We start from the raw sequence: 22390 nt of genomic DNA, 5'->3' as shown, positions 1-22390 counted from the left end.
TGCATCAATTGTTAATAAATGTGATAAAATACCAAGGGACTGCATGTGACTTTGACAAACTGAATCATGTCCTGGTCAAGGTCCTAAAACAATGAATTTGTGTTTGTAGCTAAAACTCAAACTGCAACATTTTCATTTTCATAGCAAATAGATTCAGGATATTCAATTACGTTTTTTATTAACGGGGTTTTACATTCCAACTGTTGCTTTCCAATTTTTTTTATTCTTGTAGTGAATATTTATCCAAAACTTCCAAAAACAGTAGAACTGTTGCCCACTATTTCTAAATATGTTGCTAAAATACAAACAGATAACTCTTGGTTTTAAGAGTGAATACATTTTTTATTTTTATTTATTTATTTATTAAAGATAAAAAATAAAAAAATAAAATAATAATAATAATGAGATTTAGTCACTAACAGAATCATGGCCACTCTGAGTTGAGTCAATGTCCTTTGGAACTCATGCCCTCCTGGGACCTGAGAATCTACTGATTTGAAAATAAGGTCTTTGAAGACAGACTCAAGATCAGAGCAGAAAGGGGGGTCCTACAGCTACACCGAGGGAACAGCATGAGAAGACAGAGGCAGAGGTGAACACGGGAGCACTAGGGAGGATGTCATGTGATGTGGGAAAGATGTATCACAGAGAGGTAGGACTTCAAGAAACTGCTGTAGCTGGGAGAGACAGGAAGTCTCCCTGGATGGCTGCGACAGGGTCCTGCGGCATGCTGGGCTGTGGTCCTTGCAGAATGGGTGTTTAGTAAAGCCCGGCTCTTCAAGCCAGCTGGTAGTTCTGGGTGCTAGCACGGCGCTAATATTGTCTTGTCATTTTTTAAATAAATGTTCTTGTTAAAAAAAACCTACAGATATGAACTCATAGCTGCATTCTTAAAAATAATAAGGATGAAAACTTGGATTTTAGCATTTAACTTTTAATAGTTGATAGAAATGCCTCTGATACGTTTTAAAAACATTAACTGCACACATAACCATTGGGTCACCTTCAACTATATTATGTAAAAAGAAATATGTGTATATCTGCCTTTTCCTTGAATCATTTTATTCGTGTTAAAATTAATAAATAGTAATAAAAAAGAGTGACTACATTCTTACATAATATTTTATGTTATGCCCTCTAACATTGTCACATAGTACAGAGTTAATCTGTGCTTCCATGTTTGATGCCTTAATGCCTCTGTTGCCCATAGGTCCCATATAGGACCCATATGTCCCATAGGTCACTTTTTTCCACTATCCCAGTGTTAATGCAATTGAAAACTTGCTTTGGATGTGATCTATCCCTCATCAACTTCTTTAACTTTGCCAGAAACATGAAAATGGCTTCTTCATTGGTAGACAAGCTCAGTCCAGTAAATTTTATAATTTTCCATTTTAATCATATGCTCAAACATGTGTAACCATTCTAGAGTTGTATCACACAATTCAGGGCATCCTTGACTGATGTTTCAGCTGTAACGTCTACGGTTTGCAGTATTACATCAAAATTCATACAAATGCTTCCTTTTCCACAATTTTACATGCAGGACATTCATCCCTTCAATGTATTTCATCAAATTCAGCAGAACTTTTTCACCATTTTAGTAAAAGGACACACTTTATAGCCATTGCTTTTAGTTGCTGTGATAAAACACCATGATTATGGAAGGAAGTGTTTATGTAACTAGTGGTTCCAGAGGGACAAGAGTCCTTAATGGCAGGGAGATATGACAGTAACTAGCAGATATGGAGACAGAAGCAGGAAAATGAGATATCATAGTTCAACAACAAGAAGGAAACAGAATGAACTAGAATGAAACAGAAAATGAACAAGGGTATTAACTCTCAAAGTCTGTTCCTGGTCATGTACTTCCTGAGGCAAGTCTCCTCCTGCTAATAGTTCTATAACCTTCCCAAACAGTGTCACTAATGAGAAATCAGGCATCCAAATGAGAGAGCCTATAGAGGACATTTCCCATTCGTACCATCGCATACTACAGAGCTTTTCTTTGGCACATCACAATTGTCATTATCATTCCTCTCACATGTCAGGCTATAATTGGATAAAGTAAGAATTACTTCAATACAAACACTATAGTGTAGGAAGAGCTCACTTGGTAACCAAGAGGTCTGTGGCTACAGAACAAGTAGTGTTACTATAAGGCAGGATTTGTTAAACAGAAGGCTGATTCACGTCCCAAGCAGAGTGTAAAAATACTAATTATGAGATAGGTCATCACACTAATCTGAACAGTATTTATTCTGGAATTCTCTGTTTATTATGTATTAGGACCAAAACCACAGAAAACAAACTCGTATGAAACTATACTTCTTATCTCACAAAGTATCACATTCATATAAATGATGTCAAAATAACATAATGTAAGTTAAAATAGTTTAACTTACATAAACAGCATTACGTTAAAATGAACCTGGGAATACTATTTCTTTGATAGAGGAACTTTCATAAAACAGACTACAAAACTTCAGTTTAAATAAGTTTACTTAAAAAAACTTGAAATTTTTCTAAGTTTGAAATTCCACAAATGGAATAAAGCAGGTATTTTAGTGCCTAAAACAGCCTCTTGGGCTTTCTGTGCCTAGTATGGGAAAATTTCCTCCAGGTCATATTTCAAGACTACTACAATAGGCAATTGCATACGGCCATATTGTAAGCAGTCAATTATTCTGTGTCATTATGAAGTGTCACTAAAACAAAGCTTTACATGATGAAGGCTCAATGCCCAGTTGCTGGATATAAGTATGATAAAAGAATCCCAGCTTAATCAATGTATTCATATCTGAATAGCTTACTGAGACATATGAGTGAATGGTATCTAACATGTCCCTTCTCTTTCCTTCCTAGCTATCATGAAGTAAGAAACCTTGATTCCAATCTTTACAAACTGAAATCTCTGAGACTATGAACCTAAATGTTTCCTCCTTCAAATTGTTTGCTTAGGTATATTTTACCAAATCAAAACATAAATAACACATCTTTTAACATAGGTGTTTTCATTTTAGCATATAGCCTAAAAAAATTATGAGAGACAAAAATAAAACATTTACACATGAAAATGTTACATGAGCCTCACTGATAACAGAAAAATAATTCAATGAACAAATTCATAAACAAAAAATGATTCATTAAATAAAATATTACTATTGAAAAAACAAAATCTAAATAAATGTTAATTTTAATGGGAACTTATGCTAATTCAAAATTAGGTTATAAAACATTTAATAGAATGGGAGAATGATGATGAAATAAAATATAAAGGTAATTATATTAAAGCACAATATTTTTGTATTACATATATTTACAAGAAAAATACTGGCAAATACAAAATTTTCTAAAATAATGTACGTATATTGCTTATTAATTTTCTTTTATTATATTTTGAAAGTTTATGTAGTCAATACTATTATATGTAAATAGCATTAGTGTTCATTTGTCAAAGAATTTTTCCATGTACTGTAGTTCACTGTACTGCTTATATGTACATACATATATATGTTTTAATAAGAATATATTTCAACTGTCTACTTATTGCTTACTTTGAATAACAAACAGGGTAGCATAAATTCATGTTTGAGCCTAGCTCAACTTTTGGCACATCATTAATAATGTCCTTTTTATATTCCTAATGTATCCCAGGTTGCACAATAAAGTATGTGGAAGATCATTTTATATTTATTAACACATCATCATCCACATTTGACATTTCCAGTTCAGTGTTGGTATCATTTTAAATGATACTGTTAGCTGAATAATGAGGTAGTTTACACAATACTGCATTATCACTCAAACTAAGATTTGTTACTTATAAAATATATGATGTACCAGTCCTGCAAGCAACTGTAAACTACTTGTAAAGCCCTACAGGGATATGAATTCCAACAGAAGTCTGTAATATTGTTCAAGAAGAGAACAAGGCAAGGGAGACATTATAAGTTTTCCCAACTATAGTGAAAGATAACTGAATCCAGGATAAAGCAAGAACTGACTTATATAAAAGTAAATGCAATCTCATGGCTATAAATGCTTTTGGAGATCCTGTGGGCTATGTTAACTTGCCTCATTGTCCTCTAAGGTGAACAGAAGTGATAAAGTAAAGATTTCTTTGCAAGGTGGTAATTGTTCTCATTCTCATTTTTTGTAACCACAAAGAAGTCTATTTTTTCAGTTGTATCCTGGTATGTTTTTCCCGTTTCACCTTCACACTAACCTCCTGTACCTGCTGCCTCTATTATATCTTAAATTCAGAAAACTACTATTTTCAGTGGCTCCATCTTTCACTGACACCTCAAAGGCTCGTATACTATTTCTATCCTTGTGAGTTTTCTAATAGAAGTGATGATTTGGGAGAATAGAAGCATTGTAATGAAATTACTCTTTTTCTCAAACCTCTTTTCTTTTCCATGCCTCTTTGCTACATGAGGCAATATTTCTTATCCTGGTGCTAATTTATAAACAGCAAACGCACTATTCAATAAAACTGAATTATAAGACATCTGTCAAAATCAGTACCTGTGATGACTAAGACAGCAGGTTAATAAAATTAATTTTTCCTAAGGGTTTCATACAATTGAGAGTTATTATCTTCTCCCATCATTTTCATTTATCTGGCTAGAAACAACTCAAATTGTTCAAGGTCGGCAGCTAGTGGAGAGCACTGGCTGAATGGCTATGATGTAATTATGAGAGCAGCCTAGAGTAGCCTATTATTTAGCAAACAAAAGTAGAACATGCAGCGCCCCACATAATTACTGCTCCTTCTTCACTAAAGGACCTTAGTCTGGTTCCCATTGCTTCCTGTCACTTCAGAATTACCTTCTGTGAAATTGAAAGTCAGTTGCTGAATTTCAATGCACTGGCTACCTGTTGTTCCCGCTTCATGGTTGATTGCCCTAGGAAAAGGGAAAGTGTACATTGTACTTCTCTGTATTTCTCATTTAAATGTCTTCTTAGAGTTCAGGTACAACCTCTTTCCAAATATCTCTTTTCACCAGTGACTTTTACGTACTACCCAAATTAAGTAAACATACAAACAGTGTTAAATGATGAAGCATCACATCTTCCATGGTGACTCCTCATTATATTCTAAACCGAGTCAGCATGAGCGTGATAGTTGGACTTGCATGGAAAAATTCCACCAACTGTTCCTAGCACGTCACCACTAGTGACTCAAACTTCACTCCATCAAAATAAAACTACCTAGAGAATTTTATCAGCTCCAATAATAGACTAAAGTCTTGAAACAGGTAAGTTCTTATTCAGGAAAGAACTTTAGGGCCTAGACCTAATATAGAAAAGCAACTGTCTGGAAATTTGCAAAGCATTACCTAATGATCCTAGGGATTTCAGTGTATTCTCTTCTAACACTCCCTTTTCATCTCTAATTGCCCTAATTGGGGATTTTTTTTTACCCTTCTTTTGGTGAGTTTCTCTGTAAAATTTGTCAACATTTATCTTTAGAGAAAAATGGTTGTACTGGTCTTTTACTTTCATCTAGTTAATTTATGCTGATATCGTTTTTTGTCTCCTGCCATATGCAAGTTTATATTTATTTTGTTCTAGTTTTTAAGATTCATACTTATTCCTTTTTAATTTTATGTGCATGTGTGTATAGGCATGTGCATGGGAGTGGAAGTGAAATAATAGTGGCCTGATTTGTTCTAAATATGTGTCATTATGAAAGAAGTATGTTCCTTTGAATTTTAGGAAGCTAATACAAACAGCTTATAAGCCTAATTTCAGAATGCCTTATGAATCAATTAAGAATTTTCAATTATTTTTTCATTTGAGGAAATGAAGATAACAATGTTATTTGCGACCACTTCAAATTTTAAATCAATATTCCAAATTAGCATCCCATCTGTTATGATAAATTTTATCCACTATTCATTACTAGAGGTTGATGTAAACCTACTTTTTGTAACATCTAATTCATTCAAATATCGAATTTCTATGATTATATCTTCACAATTTATGCTTCTATCCTGAAAAAATTACTTTCGTAAATTAATTCAAATTTAGATCCACAACAAACTGGTTTACATTCAAATTTAGATTCATCTACAGACTGGTTCAATTTAGTAAAAAATACTCACTCATTCAAAAAAGTTACTAGTTTCTTTTCTTTGTTTTTTTTTTCATTTTGTTGATCTATTCTTTCCCAGTTTCATTCATGAATATAATATATACTGGTCACACACATCCCCCACCCTCTCTTATCCCCTCCTGCCTTCATCACCACCATCTCAGCACCCTTCTTCCTCACAAGTCCCCCTCTCACTATCTGTCTGTTTACTTTTGGTATATGAGTCCCAATGAAGTTAACCAAAGCTGCCCACCTGGGCATATGAGTGGAATTATCCTCTAGAGAATGAAGGATTCACCACTGGTTTATCTTACTGAAGACAGTGACTCTTCTCAACAGCCTTCAACTGAGGAGGGGTGAGCCCATCTGAACTTTACACAATCTACAGGCAATGATGTCAAGAAGAACTTACTAAAATAGTAATTCGGTAGCCTCTGGAAGAAACTGAAATGTATGTAAACTAAATGGCAGAAGATACTTGACCTACTACTATATCTACATCTTATCCCAAACCAAAGAGGGATCTTAAACAACCACTGCTCACAGATGTTATAATGAGGGAAGGAGAAAACCTAAGGATTGGCAGATGGGAAAGATGGGAGGATGAGATGATGATGAGAGCAGGTCAGAGAAATGAAAGGGTGAGGGTCCCCAATCCCAACCAAAGATACATTTACATATGAATTGTATGGCCCTGACATTTGGCTATAAGAATTTCTCCTTTCATTTAAAGCTCTATGGCCTATTAAAAGTCAAATCCTGAAAGAAACCTAGCTTTCAGCTTAATCATCCCAGTGATGTTTATTATATCTTATTCTGAAACAGGACTAGATAAAGCGAAGCGGAATAATTCGAAACACATTGCCTTTGTTCCAAGCAAAGGATACAGATGCACAAAGTGAATATGAGAGCAGATGTGCCAGAAACAAACCTAATAATCGCGTTCCAAACAAGGAAACCCTTCTGGGAAGTAAGACTTTGTACATATCAGCGTGTTGCAGATAGGTCAGAGAAGAAGTTCCCAATGAAGATTGTAACTCACAGAGAAGTAAGACAAATCGAAGACAAGTAATATAGGAAAGTGTACAAAGACACCACCAATCCATACCTCAACATTTTCTGGGAGCTATCATTACTTTCCGGGTGCTAGACATACAGACATTCTTGACTGTTGTACTAGATGGTTTTGTGTGTCAACTTGACACAAACTAGAGTCATCAGGGAGGAAGGAGCTTCAGTTGAGGTAATGTCTTCATGAGATCCAGCTGTAAAGCATTTTCTCAATTAGTAATCAATGGGGGAGGGCCCAGACCATGGTGGGCTGGTCATCCTGGGTTCTATAAGAAGGTGGGTTGAGCAAGCCAAGAGGAAGCAAGCCAGTAAGCAGTACCCCTTCCATGGCCTCGGCATCAGATCCTGCCTCCAGGATCCTGACCTGCTTGGGTTCTTCTCCTAACTTTCTCTGGGGATGTACAACAATGTGGAAGTGTAATCCAAACAAACCCATTCTTCTCCAACTTGCTTTGGTTATGGTGTTTCATCACAGCAATTGAAACCCTAACTAAAACAGTTGCCTTTTAGAATAATCTCTCCTCTTTTAGACAAGGAACTTCTACCACAAGCCAGTTACATCACCACACAGATTTAATACTCTGTGTCTCTGCTTGCCTCGCAGCTGGTCTGATTAAATTCTACAATATAACATTCAAGGGAAAATTATGTAAAAATAAACTCGATGTTTCCTTGAAGACAGTTAATTTAGACAATAGGCTACAACAAAATAGAAATATTGTTATAGCATTTTGGATCATTAGATGACCTTGAGCATGAAAGCATAATGCAAGAGAGTCATAGGTTGTTAATAGAATCAACCTTTCGCCGGGCGGTGGTGGCACACGCCCTTAATCCCAGCACTTGGGAGGCAGAGGCAGGCGGATCTCTGTGAGTTCGAGACCAGCCTGGTCTACAAGAGCTAGTTCCAGGACAGGCTCCAAAGCTACAGAGAAACCCTGTCTCGAAAAACCAAAAAACAAACAAACAAAAAATCAACCTTTCTATTTTTAACCCACACACATATACACCATATATAAATAGGAAAAGCAGTTTTATGTGCCTGTAGTGGTGCAGGCTTATAATCTCAGATAATATGGAAGCTGAAGTAAAAGCACAAGTTTAAGGCCTGCCTCTGCTCTAAATGAGTTCACAGCCAGCTTATCAAGACCTTGTGTCAAAACAAAGACATTTTAATGGCTAATGATCTATATTAATGGCAGAACACTTAATTAGCATATGTGAAGCACTAGGTTCAATTACCAGCACTGTAAAAATTAAAGCTATTGAAAGACTACTTGCCGCAAACAACAAAACATAATAATAGAAGCAAGCACACTAAAAAGCAAAGGGTTTCTATTGTAGCAGTAATATAAAGGACAGATTTCAGTTTGATCTAACATGGCTGCTGGTTGAATATAGAGAGAAGAAAAGGAGGAAGCAAGGATGAGCATGAGGTTCAACTTAAAGAAGTAAGTGAAAGAAGTAACATTAATCCTACACAAACTTTCTAAAAGACATAGCTTGTGTTGTATAGAAGGGAATGAATTCAGCATAGGGCAGCCTAAGTTTCAGTTACTTGTGTGATACCTATGTAGGCAGGGTTTTCTGTCATGTCAGACAGCTCTCAAATAACCATACAGAGACATATTATTAATTATAAATGCTTAGCCGATAGCTTATTCTTGTTACTACCTAGTTCTTCCAACTTAAATTAACCAATATTTCTTATAGGCATAGGCTCTACCACATTGCTGTACCTTTTTTCAGTATGGCATGTTCATCTGCTATTTCCTTTGTGTCTGGCTGGTGACTCCATCTTTCTTCTTCCCAACATTCTTTCAGTTTGGCTCTCCCACCTAACCTCTTCCTGCCTAGCAATTGGCCACTTGGCTCTTTATTAAACCAATGAGAGTAATACTTACTCACAGTAAACAAAAAGAATTATGTCACAGAATATCTACTTGGAGATAGCTGGAGGTTACAAGAGATCTTAAAATGAGACAGATTTTTCAAAGTGTAAAGTAGTTATTGGCAAAGAAATTAGATAAGTTTTGGGAAATGTGGTACAATGAAGAAAAGGAGACAAAGAAGGGAATTTCATGTAAATAATTGAAGAGTATACAATGTTAGAGGAATGCTAGAAGAGAGTAAAGCCACAAAATCCAGAGAGTCTGCCATAAATGGAATGAAGAGCAGTGTTTGAACAAACAATCGAATAGAGAACTGGGGAGTAGTAACTGGAGGGAAGTATTGAAGAAGGACGTGAACTCTTTGGGCAAACTGCTCATGGGCAAGGAATGCACATGAACACCATTTTTTTATTGATTTTTATTGAGCTCTACATTTTTCTCTGCTGCCATTCTTTAAAGTGAGGTTTTGTCTACTGATTTAAATTAGCCTAGAGAGTAGGGTAGACTTAACAGAATTCCAGTTCTAGTCTTGCAGCGTAAGAGCACTCACTTACTTGAGCTTGCCACTTCATGCCACTGCAATGACCATACGTGAACACCCCCTGAAGTAGTTCTTCCACCTTCAACCTGTGCCTCACAAGGAGGCACACAAAGAAGTCTGCCCAGCTTTTAAACCAAGAAAACAGAGATCCTTAGTCAACTTAATCAATGAAGCCCGAGGGAATATTGCACTTCATTATTGTGGCAATGCTAAATTCAGACAAACTGACAAAATCTATAAAGATGTATGTATCTCATAAGTATTTCAGCTGATACTAAAATGATGGGAGATAGAAAGAGGATTGTGGGATAGGCCTTGAGGCTCAAAGACCTTATGGAACTGCCTGAAGTTATCAATAAAGGAATCAGAAAACAGAGACTGGAAATCAGAGTGGTCTGATTCCAAATCTATGTATATTGTTCCAGAAGGTTATGCATCTCAGAGGAACCAACCAATCACATTTATAGAGTTCTGAGAGGAGACAACCTTGTAACCAGTGGAAAGGAAGTCTTCCCACATCAGAAACCAAAATTTATATCGTAAAGAAGGTAGTATCTGCAGAAGTTCAATTTGTTTCATAAGCAGTCTTTCTAAAAGAGCCACAAATTGTTTTCTTAGACTCACAAATATATTTTTGACAGAACTTGAAAATTTAAGAGCTTTTAGGGGCTGGAGAGATGACGCAGCAGTTAAGCGCACCGAGTACTCTTCTAGAGGAACCCTGATTCCATTCACAGCAACCACATGACAGTTCATAATGGCCTGTAACTCCAGCTTCAGGGGATCTGATACCTTCACACACACACACACACACAAGCAGGCAAAATACAAATGCACATGAGATAAAATTTAAAAAATTTTAAATAGAGTTTTTAGAATTATACTGGTTGGAGTATAAAGCCCAGATTGCAATTTGGTTGCTATGGATACATCTGTAGTTGGCTTAAACCTTGAATCTCTAGTTAGACTCTATACTATCCATACTTTGAGTGTTATTTCTATCTATAGTGTTGCATCTATCTATACTTTGAGTGTTATTTCTTCTTGCTTTTCCAGAGCTTTCAAGTGTATAGTTAAGTTGTTAATATGAGATGTTGTGAAATAATATTTTTGTACAATATGAAGAATTGTACACTCTGATTGGTTTGATAAAAAGGATTTCCAGGCACAGAGGACACTGGAAAGAAGTATAGAGTCACCAGCAAGAGGCAGAGGAAGCAACATGGGCATTATAAATGTAACCGAGCCAAGTAAAAGAATGTAGATTAAAATATATATATATGTGTGTGTGTGTGTGTGTGTGTGTGTGTGTGTGTGTGTGTGTGTGTCTGTGTGTTAATTGAAGTTAAAAGAGCTAGTTAATAACAAGCCAATGCTATCAGCTGAGTATCAGTCTTAGTATTGTGATTTGGGAGTGAACTGTTGGGACAGGAAAATCCACCTACAATAAGATACTGCCAAGTTGTTTTGTTTTTGTTTTTTTAATGTAGGCCCTTTGTGCTATGAACCTAACTCTTAGAACTGCCTTCATTGTGTCGCATGGGTTTGAGTATGTTGTATTTTATGCAGCTTTTAAAATTTAATAATTTCCTTCTGTAGTAAGTTGTTTAGCACCAATGAATTTGCATACTGCCTGCTGTTTATTTTGTTGTTATTATCCAACTTAGCTGGTCAGATAAGATGCAGAGTGTTTCTTCAGTTGTCCTGTATCTAATGTTTCATTGATTTTGTAGAAAGTTTCATGACCTGAGAGATGAATGTATAAAACCTGCCTTGTTCTTTGTTTGGGGGATGAATGAACTTGGGTAACTTCTCCATAGTAGTTGCTCAATAAACGTTGCCTCCTCCCTTCTCCTTTGAGAAGAAAGCTGATGGGCTGTTATCTATATTTAACTAGGATTAAGGAACAACAGCAAAGAGCTGAGTCTTGAATTTTTTTGGAGTTTTTCATGTAACACAAATTGGCTTTCTCTCCAAGGAATGAAATGCTGCCTCCTAAACCTTCCTATAAACAAGTGTGCACTGTCTCCTTTATGTTTATTGCACCAAATGTATATTTTTTACTTTCCAAGTGCCTGATAAATTTCTGTGCCACCTTGTCCTTCTGCCATATTTCTACTGACATTAGACGAAGGGAAACCTGAGTGAGGGTGTGGGGAAGGATCCCATTTACTCTGTCCCTTGAGTCCTCAATATAAACAGTCTAAGAGATGAACTAAAACAAAAGGATAAAAATGTGAGGAGGAATAGTTTTCATTGATCTTTGCTCTCAGCAGTTCCCTCTTTCTTTTTAGTTCGTCATGGTGAGGGAAGCCGTGGCAAAATAGATGACCTTACTGTTTTATATAACATCACTATAATCATCTACCACCTTCTCTTCTTACTAGGTACTCGGAAGAAAAAACACAAAGGTAACAGATTAACATAGTTATTTATATGTCAAGCATAAAAATAATAATTGTTCTAGGGAGGCTATAATAATAACAATAGTGCAATAGTAACAACGAAGGCTGGCAGGCTTTGAGCTTTTCCAGAGTGTCAGGTAGTGTTCTAAGGCCATTACATGTGTTAACATAGTGAACCCTAAAGTTCATACTATTGAGTATTCATTAATATTATTCACATTTCACATACACACAAAGAAAAAACTCTTACTGCAACCGTATCCCCATGCAATAGTTCTAGACTAGCCACCAGTTTTTAGCTGCGTATATTTGAGTGCTCTGTTGCTAACCATGTGCAAATTGAAGATAGTGTCTTAGTCTTCTCAGGCTGCTATAACAAAATGCCAGAAACTGGGTTGCTTAGAAACAGCAATTTATTTCTCCAAGCTATGAAAAGAGACTGATAATTCCTGGGTTAGAAAAGAAATGGCAAATCTGTTTTCTCCTAAGTATCTTATATCCTCATTAGCTGACTTCTGTCTTTCAGCTATGTCCTCAAATGGTGGGAAGAGGAAGGCTGTCTATAGGATCTTGATTGTAAGGCCACAGATTCCTTTCATGTGGGTTCAATTCTCCTGATGGAGCCACCATTTTATAGAATCACACCCTTTATTATTATATAATATTCTTTTTATCTTTAAAATCTTCCTTTGCTAAGAACGTTTGTTCTATATAAAACTAAGAGTGACACTCCCACTACCTTGTAATGGGGGATGTCAGGAAGCCTTATTCGCAACATATAAGTCAAAAATTTTCAAGTCATGTCTCACATCTACTGCATCATGATTTACATTTTAATGAGATTTCCAGGTGATTAATTGGCACATTATGATTTGAAAAGCTCTAAAATAACACAAGTTTTAGGAGAAAGGATTTTTATTCAAATTCCTGTGTGTTGGAAGCAAAATTCTGTTAATTACAAATTCTGTGATCTTTGAGCAGATTCCTCAATTGACTGACACTCCTTCCTCAGATATAAATACAACAATAACAACACCTCTCCTAAAAGGCTCTTGAAAAGCCTGACTTTGGGTTGGGTTTTTGGTAAACAAATGATAACTGCTAAACTGTCACCATTCTCAGAGTTTCCTGCAAGGCTGAGCCAGAGAAAGTCAAAGATTCACCATCAAGTCAATATACAAGAATGAATCAAATCTGGATGCTCTCAGCTTAGTCAAGTTATTCAACTATACCTGGAAAGCAAACAAAAAAGGGCAGAATTGAGGAGCAGAGCAAAGGTAGTATGACAAGAACAAATTACAAAAATAAAAGCCAGAAAAAAAATTGAATTGAAATGGGAGTCTGATTTCCTGTGCAAGAGTCTTCAGTTCCAGCCCAGAATGGGGGTGAGGGGGAAGGGCATATGCTATAGGAGTATTCCTATAGTTCTCACAGGGCCAGCTCAGAGGCTGCTCCTTAAAGGCAGAACATGCCAGTCACCAACACCATAACCAAATGCTGTACACTTTCTAAAGAGATATTTCAAAGACATAGACCTATCTCATCTATTGTATACCTATTGTAATGTATATTTTCAATACCAGTGATTAACCAAAAAAAGTAGTGTGGGGGTGCAAAACGAAGAGTTTGTACTAATTTAGGCACATTTACTCTTTCATTTTTACTTAGAATTCATGAGGCTTGGGCATCATTAAACAGAAATCCTTTCCTGGATGTTCAGTCCAAGAAGATAGTGTCCCCCAACCTAGTGGAATCAAAAGGATTTATCCTTCCTAAAGGATAGGAGGGTCGCCTCATTGGTTTGCCTTTTTGCAATAACATTCCCTGTGGGTTAATATGTGCTATCAATGTGACAAAAAAGAAAGAAAAGCCTTTAAATAGCAGCCTGTGCTTCTTTTTGATTTGTCTCCTGCAGAAGCTGATTTACTGTGTGTTTCTTCCATCTGGCAGGAAGCTAATCTGAATATGAATCAACCCTTGCAAAAATAACCCCAGGAAATCTTAGACATTCATAACTTCCCAAAGTTTTTTTTTTTCTTCTTCTTCAACAATAGCATTTTTGTCATTCTTTCGGTTGTGCAAAGTTTTTTCAATTGAAATGAAGTTTGACTATTTAAGGGGTGATGCCACCTCATCCTGAATGCCTCATTTACAGTTAGGAATTTACAGTGCTCATCTTCTACACATTTGCACCTAAATGAGTAAATGCTTTTATCCCCATAAACGTTAATCAGATTAATGGGATTTTCACAACTTGATAAGCAAAGTGACAAGAAAAATCATTCTCAAAGATCTGATTCCTCTATCCTTGAGCATATTTGATGTTTTGCAATAATTCCATTTTTATCTTATTCTAGCTGTACTAACTAATATTTCTGGTGGTGTAGGAAAATGCAAAACCAAACAACTCTATGTTATAAATTGTGATTGGAATTTTCTTCAAGTAGCCCCTGGGTAGTTTCAAATGTACCCAATGTGTTTCTTGCAACAAAGCACACCTAACAAATGATGATGTTTGCTCAGCATATGAGGATAAGTAGACACAGTTTCTTAGATAGGAGGAGGTGGTAGTCTCAGGGACTCCAGCTGACCCAGACTCCATCAATTCACACAAAGACAGAAGGAATATATATGGTTATATCTATGACCTCTGTTCAGCATATACAAGATCTGGAAATTGGGAAATCATGCATGTACCATATAAAAATAAAAGCCATATCACTCAGACTGATACATGAGTACTTTTGGCAAAATTCATAGGTAAGAATATGTGACCAAGTCAATCCATTTTCAACTTTACCTAAGAAGTATGTCTGACTAAACCCATTCTTTCCATACTATATTCCACATAATGACAATATCACTAGCCATGATATTTTCATCCATTGAATTAATAATTTTTAAGCTCTAAGGATTAAATATATTAAATTATAACAGAAATCTCTGAAATCTAATACCTACTAATGTGACTTTAAATATCCAAAAGAGAGCAAGATATAATCAGTAAAATATCATTCTGCAGACTCTCCACTATACAAGTCTAGAAGTAACTATTCATATTCTAGCCAGCTACATAGCATTAACAATCATTAAAGCAGTTTAAAATGTATACATCATGAACTATTATATAATAGAGGATTTCACATATGTATTTGACCAATGTATCTTGTTTCTCCAACATATCTAGTGGAACCGTTGCATGACATTTTGATTTCATTCTGATGATCCTGAGACTGAAAATAAAGTCTTTTTTTGAATCAGAGGGTAGAGAGAACAGCTAGCTGACCAAAATTAACTGTAGAAGATTTGGATGACTGAAGACAGACACAGGAAGTAGTAGGGTAGGGTTGAGAGAGGGTCTCAGTACTTTTGGATGGATAAAAGACAGAGAGAAAATCACTGGTCTCTTCTCTACCACTTTTCTGATCGAGTTCTTACCCTGATATCTAACTCCTGAGTTTTTATTGGTAATGAATAATTAGATAAACACATTACCTGGTGCTCCACATTGGGTGAATTTTCTATCCCACCTGCAAGCTCCCAAATAGTCACACTGAGACTTATTAATCATGAAAGTTCAACCAATAGCTTAGGCTTGATTCTAACTACTTCTTAGAGCTTAAATAAACCCAAATCTTTTCATCTACATCCTTTTAAGTGGTTTGGTTACCTTTATTCTGTACTTCTCAGCCTGCGTCTTCTCCATCTGACTGGTAATTTTATCTTTCATCTTCATAGCATCTTCTGTGTCTGGACTTCATGCCTATATGTCTTGTCTAGCTAATGGCTGTTTAGCTTTTTATTAAATGAATCAGAAGAAGAAGAAGCAGAAAAGGAAGAAGAAAGAGGAGGAGGAGAAGGAGGAGGAAGAGGAGAAGGAGGAGGAGGAAGATAGCAGGTGAGACAGAAAAATTCACCTACATAGAACATGTTTGATTCTGTAAGATCTCCATTGGCCACTCATTTTTACTACATTTTGAAGATCATATATTCTATAAGTCTGCTTCTTATAAACAAACTGTGATTGCTCTTTCTTGACTATGTGAGGAAGAACACAGACTTTGCTGTCAGAATTAATTGGGTTAAGCACCAGCTCCTCTGAGCTTCATTGTGGTTAGAACATGAAAATAGTACCATGAGCATAATAATTTTGCTATGAAGAGTAAGTAAGCAAACAAATATAAAGACCCAATACAAAATATGAGATATATAATATTATACAACAAAACTTGATCTTCTTCCTAAATGTTTTGGCTCATATCAGCACTGATTTAAATATCCTCCTATACTTGGCCTCCCCTTGAGAGTATGCTATTTATAAAACCTTATTAGATAGAAAAGTTTGCCTTCTTCAAACTGAAAATTCCCTCAAGGTTCAGAGGACTTTATTTAGACTTCTATAAAGGGTATATTCTTATATATTATGTCTTAAATTTGAATAATTGCGATCAGTTATCCTCCTTGCTTGACTGTGGAATCTTGAAGGCAGGCAGCATTGTCATGCTTGTCTTTGAATTTTGGCAGAATGAGAATTGCTTTAGGTATGCAATAAATGTTTGTAGATTCTAATAAAATCAAAACAGCAAAGCAGCCAGCAGATACGCATTATGAACCCCTACTCCTCTAGACTAAAGCGCCTCAGAGTTGATTGGATGCATATGGCAATACATGCAATAACCTGTCTATAGGTCTTAGCAAGATCTATAGATATATTTTTCATAGCACAAAGAAAATATTGAAGTTTAGATTATACAAATTGGCTGATCAACGAATGTGTTTTATAAAATGAAGGCCTTTAAGCACTGATTCGGTGGTGGATAGGATAATTAATGGTAAATTGTAAAATAAATCAAGTATCATAGAACAGTCTTACACTCAAATATCAGTATGTGTAAAAACTCCAACTCTTAAGTTTCCGTTGATTTCAAAGCTATACTAAATGTTAAACTAAGGTACTGAAAACTGTCTATCATGAGAATGTATTTGCTAAGTATGTTTACTTATACTTGGATATCTTGACTTCTGTATTAATAAAATATGCATAATCCATACACATTGTTTTCAGATTCTCACACAGAAGTCTTATGAAATCAGATGTATATAAGTCAAATGAAATGATGACCTTTTCAACTGAAAACTTTATTTTTAAAATTCAAGACATATTTAAGCAGCCTTGTAAAATGGGGTGTTATCCATCAGTAGAAATGAGAAACTTGGAGACAATAATACATACACAAAAATAAGCTGTTCAAATAATGTTAAGACAAAAGAATTTTTTTAAAAAAAAGCACCACTTTTTAGTGGATGCTTTGGCCCTTAACATGCTATTCTAAAACTGATTTATAAGTATAAAAACAAAATTGTTATTGTTAAATGTCAATGGGGCCTCATTCCTACACAAAGAACTATAAGCAACAGAGGGAAGCTGGGAGTGGGGGTGGTGGTCTTTCCCAGGGAAGTATTTACCAATTGGTTGTCCTGTGCCAAACAGTCAACCCTGAAAGCATTCATACAGGTAGCATTGCACTAACCGAACAGATTATATTTAGGAATATACATATATGAACGCAGCAATGGTTAGTGAAAATAGAGGCTCCAAATTTGAAGGAAAGCAGAGAGGAATAAATGGGAAGAAATAAATTTAGAAGTAAGAAAATATTGTAATTGTATTATAATCTCAAAAAATTAAACATTCTAGAACATTTAACATGAGTTCATAACAACTGATTACCTTCTATTTACTGACAAATAGGAAAAAAAGGGGGGAGTGTGAAATGTTATTTTAGAACCAGATAATACTCAAGCTAGTTAGTGGGAGTTGGCATTATGGTGCCAATCAAGTGAATATGCTGTAACCCTAGGCTGAACATGCAACTTTGAAAGTCCAGAAACATTTCATAGTAAGCCAAATTCTAATCACAAGGCAATTATAATTACTTGTTAAACTAAGAAATCAAAAAAAAGCAAAACAAACATTTACAAAGCTGCTTCATTCAGGTCATAGAGAGGCACTGAAAAAAGAACAATTAAAATCTTCTATGACATGGTGAGTAGTGTTTACTTTAAGAATGAATAGACACTTCCCTCCACTCATTGAAATAAGCTGAAAACAGAGAGATTAAACAGGTGAAAGGGCACAGAAATGTATAAATACGCAAAAGAAGAAAAATCTTAGAAGAGGCTAAATAACAGTGTCCACTAGGCCAACATAATTCACAAGTTTATATTCCTCTTTCATTGCACAGTAGGAGGAGATTAGGGAATCTCTGGCAAAGCATAAATGAATTTTACAGGAACTCGATGGGCCCCACAGAACAGACAAGTGAGTGTAAATGATTCTCTATGGGAACAAAATGAAGGACAATGAAATGTGATGAAGGATGGTGTAGGTGATTTATCAGTCACAAAGTGTTTCATACTGCGGCATAGATGGGTGTAGATGTCTGCAGTTAGTAAAATTCAGAAAGACTGAAGGCATCTGTGCCTCTTTTTGGTGAAACAAATTATATTTAGCATAAGAGAAAAATTCAGAAGTTCTTGAATAGGAAGGAGGGAGAACTAAAAAAAAGACACAAGGATCTTGATCAAATTGGTCCACAAACCTCAAAAATGCTTTATTTGGAAGATAATGTTTACTGATCTCCATCTACAAAAAGGCAGAGATGTTTTGTTTTGTTTTGTTTTGAAGGGATTGTGGTTTTGAACAGTAAGGACCTGAGACTGGTTAGTGCCAGGGAACTTTAGGCCTCTATATAACCAGACCTATCCCTGCAGGATCAAAATACAAAATGCTCCATACCCAGTTAATGTTAATGAACAATTACTTTTTCTTTCTTCTTAAAGCAGGGGATTGAATCACCATGTTCTGCCAGAGGCTGTTTGGAGGACAGCAATAACGAATGTGAGGAAATTATTATATGTGTTTCAGGTAAAATGTCATACAGATATAAATAATACGATTCAGGATTAAGGCCCTTTTTAGAACACTGTCTTTCTGAGAAAATATGTCCTGAATTGAAAATAACGAATGTAACTAAGCATAATTAGTATTTTATATTCACTATTCAATACACTTAAAAGTTGACTCTTGCACATATTTTCAAACAAATGTAGGACAATTTTTATGACTGTATTAAACCATGTTTAATGCAAGTCAAAGTCAAGACAAAAACAAATTTTAAAATATAAATGACCAAAGTGATTTTATAAACTTTATTTGAAAGCACAGATCATAGTCACTTGATAAAAATGTAAAATGTCTTATGATTTAAAATAGCCAAGAACACCTACTAGACTCCCCCGCATAGTCTCTAATTATCTCACTTCAAGAAGCTCTTTAACTCCTATATTTTTAAAAATCAATTGAAAGGTCACTAATTTTCAATCATTTCCAGAAAATCAGTAAAAATAAATTCCCAATTTTACTTAAACTACTTGGCAGATAAATATAATTGAGTATGTATCATGTTAATCAAAATTTTAAAACCAACATTATCAAATACTTTCTAAAATAAAAATTAAAATGAATACTTTAAGATTTAACCTCAATATTTTGTCTAATGTTATGAACATAATTATTATAAGTATGAAATTAAGAATATAATAGGTGTAAACAACTTTAGATAATAGAAAGGAAATGTCTCTTTTTTGAGAGGCTTTTGCTTAAGATTCCCCCACATATAAAAGCAAAGCAAAAGTATACAAAATGGATTCTAAGCAAGTAAAAAACCTTAATCAAGCAAGACAACTATAGAGTGAAATACACTAACAAACAGATATGAACAGTTCCAAAACTCAATAGCTATAATGTAAATAACCCAATTAAAAGTATTCAATAGATTCCAGCACTAGAGAGAAAGGCAAACAGATCTCCATGAGTCCAAAGCCAACCTGGTATACATAGTAATTTTGAGACCAGCCAGATATATATATATACAGAGAACCCTATCACAACAGGTCTGGGTTTTAATAGACCTAGACATTCCCAAGAGAAAGCATAAAAAGTACTATGAAAAACTGCTCTACAAACTAATCGTCATGGAAATCAATGCTGAACCACAGCAAGAACAGTCATTGTTGTGGAATATTATTTTAAGTTATGTTACATTTGTTTATGCTGCAGAACATTTCTTTTAATGATGCAAAGATGTGTTGCATTATTTTATGTTGCATTTGTTTACTTTTGTGAAGCTGTTATTTTGCCTGTCTAAAAGACCTGATGGTCTAACAAAGAGATGAATTGTCAATAGCGAGGCAGGAGAAAAGATAGGTGGGGCTGGAAGGCAGAAAGAATGAATAGGAGAAAACTGGGGAGAGGAAGATCAAGGAGCAAGAACAAGGAAGAAGGACACTAGAACACAACCAACAATGGAGTAAGAATGAAGATAAGATATATAGAAATAGGCTTTGCAGACACCGCTGTCCCCTCTCACCGCTTGCTGCAGCCATGGTCAACCCCACCGTGTTCTTCGACATCGCGGCCGATGGCGAGCCCTTGCAGACAAAGCTGTTTGCAGACAAAGTTCCAAAGACAGCAGAAAACTTTCGTGCTCTGAGCACTGGAGAGAAAGGATTTGGATATAAGGGTTCTTCCTTTCACAGGATTATTCCAGGATTCATGTGCCAGGGTGGTGACTTCACACGCCATAATGGCACTGGCGGCAGATCCATCTACGGAGAAAAATTTGAGGATGAGAACTTCATCCTGAAGCATACAGGTCCTGGCATCTTGTCCATGGCAAATGCTGGACCAAACACAAACGGCTCCCAGTTTTTTATCTGCACCACCAAGACTGAGTGGCTGGATGGCAAACATGTGGTCTTTGAGAAGGTGAAAGAAGGCATGAACATTGTGGAAGCCATGGAGCGTTTTGGGTCCAGGAATGGCAAGACCAGCAAGAAGATCACCATTTCCGACTGTGGACAACTCTAATTCTTTTGACTTGCGGGCTTCTTACCCACCAGACCATTCCTTCTGTAGCTCAGGAGAGCACCCCAGCCCCATCTGCTCGCAGTACCCTGTAATCTCTGCTCTCACTGAAGTTCTTTGGGTTCCATATTTTCCTCATTCCCCTTCACGTCTAGCTGGATTGCAGAGTTAAGTTTATGATTATGAATAAAAACTAAGAAAAAAAGATATATAGAAATAAGAAAATCAAAAAGTTCAGAAGCAAAAGATAGATGGAATAATTTAAGTTTAGAAAAGCTCACAAGAAATAAGTCAAGCTAAGCCTGCATATTTATAAATAATAATAATAAACCTTCATGTGTGATTTATTTGGGAGCTGCATGGTGGGTCTCAAAAGACTCTAAAGAATAAGAAAGTAAAACAATCATCAACAGCCATTACCAAAAAGATTAAAGATATCATTTGTCGCCAGAGATGTTGAAAGGAGGGAACCTTTAATCATTCTTGGTGGCAATTTTCTATAATTACTCTTCACTGTGTGATTGCAGGTAGAATATCCAGAAATGGCATCTCAAATGTTTTTGTAAGAGCATTTCAAGACAATTAATTAGAAGGGAATATGCCTTCATGAATGCAGACAGCATTATTCCAGTGTCCAGTAGAGTATTCATTCTGTCTTGTTTGCGATCTGCCAGTGTATGAGCTCTTACATTCTATCTCCCTGCAATGGTGGACTGAAACCTCTGAAATTATGAGTAAAATATGTCTTCTCTTTAGATGTTTTTCCATGTATCTGCTCATAGAAATAAGAAAAATAACTAATGCACGATGTAAATTAGCACCATTATTATGAAAGAGTATAGAGATTCATCAAAAACTAAAAACATAACTACCATACAATTGATCAGTCTCAACCTTAGAAACATATCCAAAGGAAAGGGAGTAGGTGTATTGAAAAGACATATATCCTCATGTTTACTATTACATTCTTTACAATAACCAAGAAATTAAAACAACCTTAGTGCCTATTTCTGACAAATGAAGAAAGAAAGCATGGGATATGAATATTATAGTGTAATATCCAGCCAAAAAAAATTTGTCATTTGCAATAATGTGGGTAGAACTGGAGATCACTGGACTATACAAATATATATATGTGTGTGTGTGTGTGTGTGTGTGTGTGTGTGTGTGTGTATACACATATATATATAATGATAGCACTCATATGAAGAATTTAAAATATTGTTTTATATAAGTTGAGGCCAGACTGGTAGCTAATAGAGACTGGGGAGAGTAGAGAGAAGAAACAGAGAAAAATGATAAATGAATATTAAGTTACTGGCAGATAGAAACAACAACATTCTGATATGCTGTTTCATAGTGAGCTACTTATAGATAACAATAACAAATGATACTTCAAATATCTAGAAGAAATATTTTCAAATGCTCTCATCATAAAGAAATCATAAA

General features: G+C 35.5%; 1 pseudogene; it reads left to right on the top strand.

Annotated features, from left to right (window-relative positions):
* The first annotated feature begins 20433 nt into the window (after nt 1–20433).
* LOC142841374 (peptidyl-prolyl cis-trans isomerase A pseudogene) lies at nt 20434–21135 on the top strand (annotated as a pseudogene).
* The last annotated feature ends 1255 nt before the right edge of the window (nt 21136–22390 follow it).

The sequence above is a fragment of the Microtus pennsylvanicus genome, chromosome X (assembly GCF_037038515.1).
Source record: "Microtus pennsylvanicus isolate mMicPen1 chromosome X, mMicPen1.hap1, whole genome shotgun sequence".
Lineage (NCBI taxonomy): Eukaryota > Metazoa > Chordata > Mammalia > Rodentia > Cricetidae > Microtus > Microtus pennsylvanicus.
Note: the sequence above shows the minus strand (reverse complement) of the source record. Positions and strands in the feature narration are given on the sequence as shown.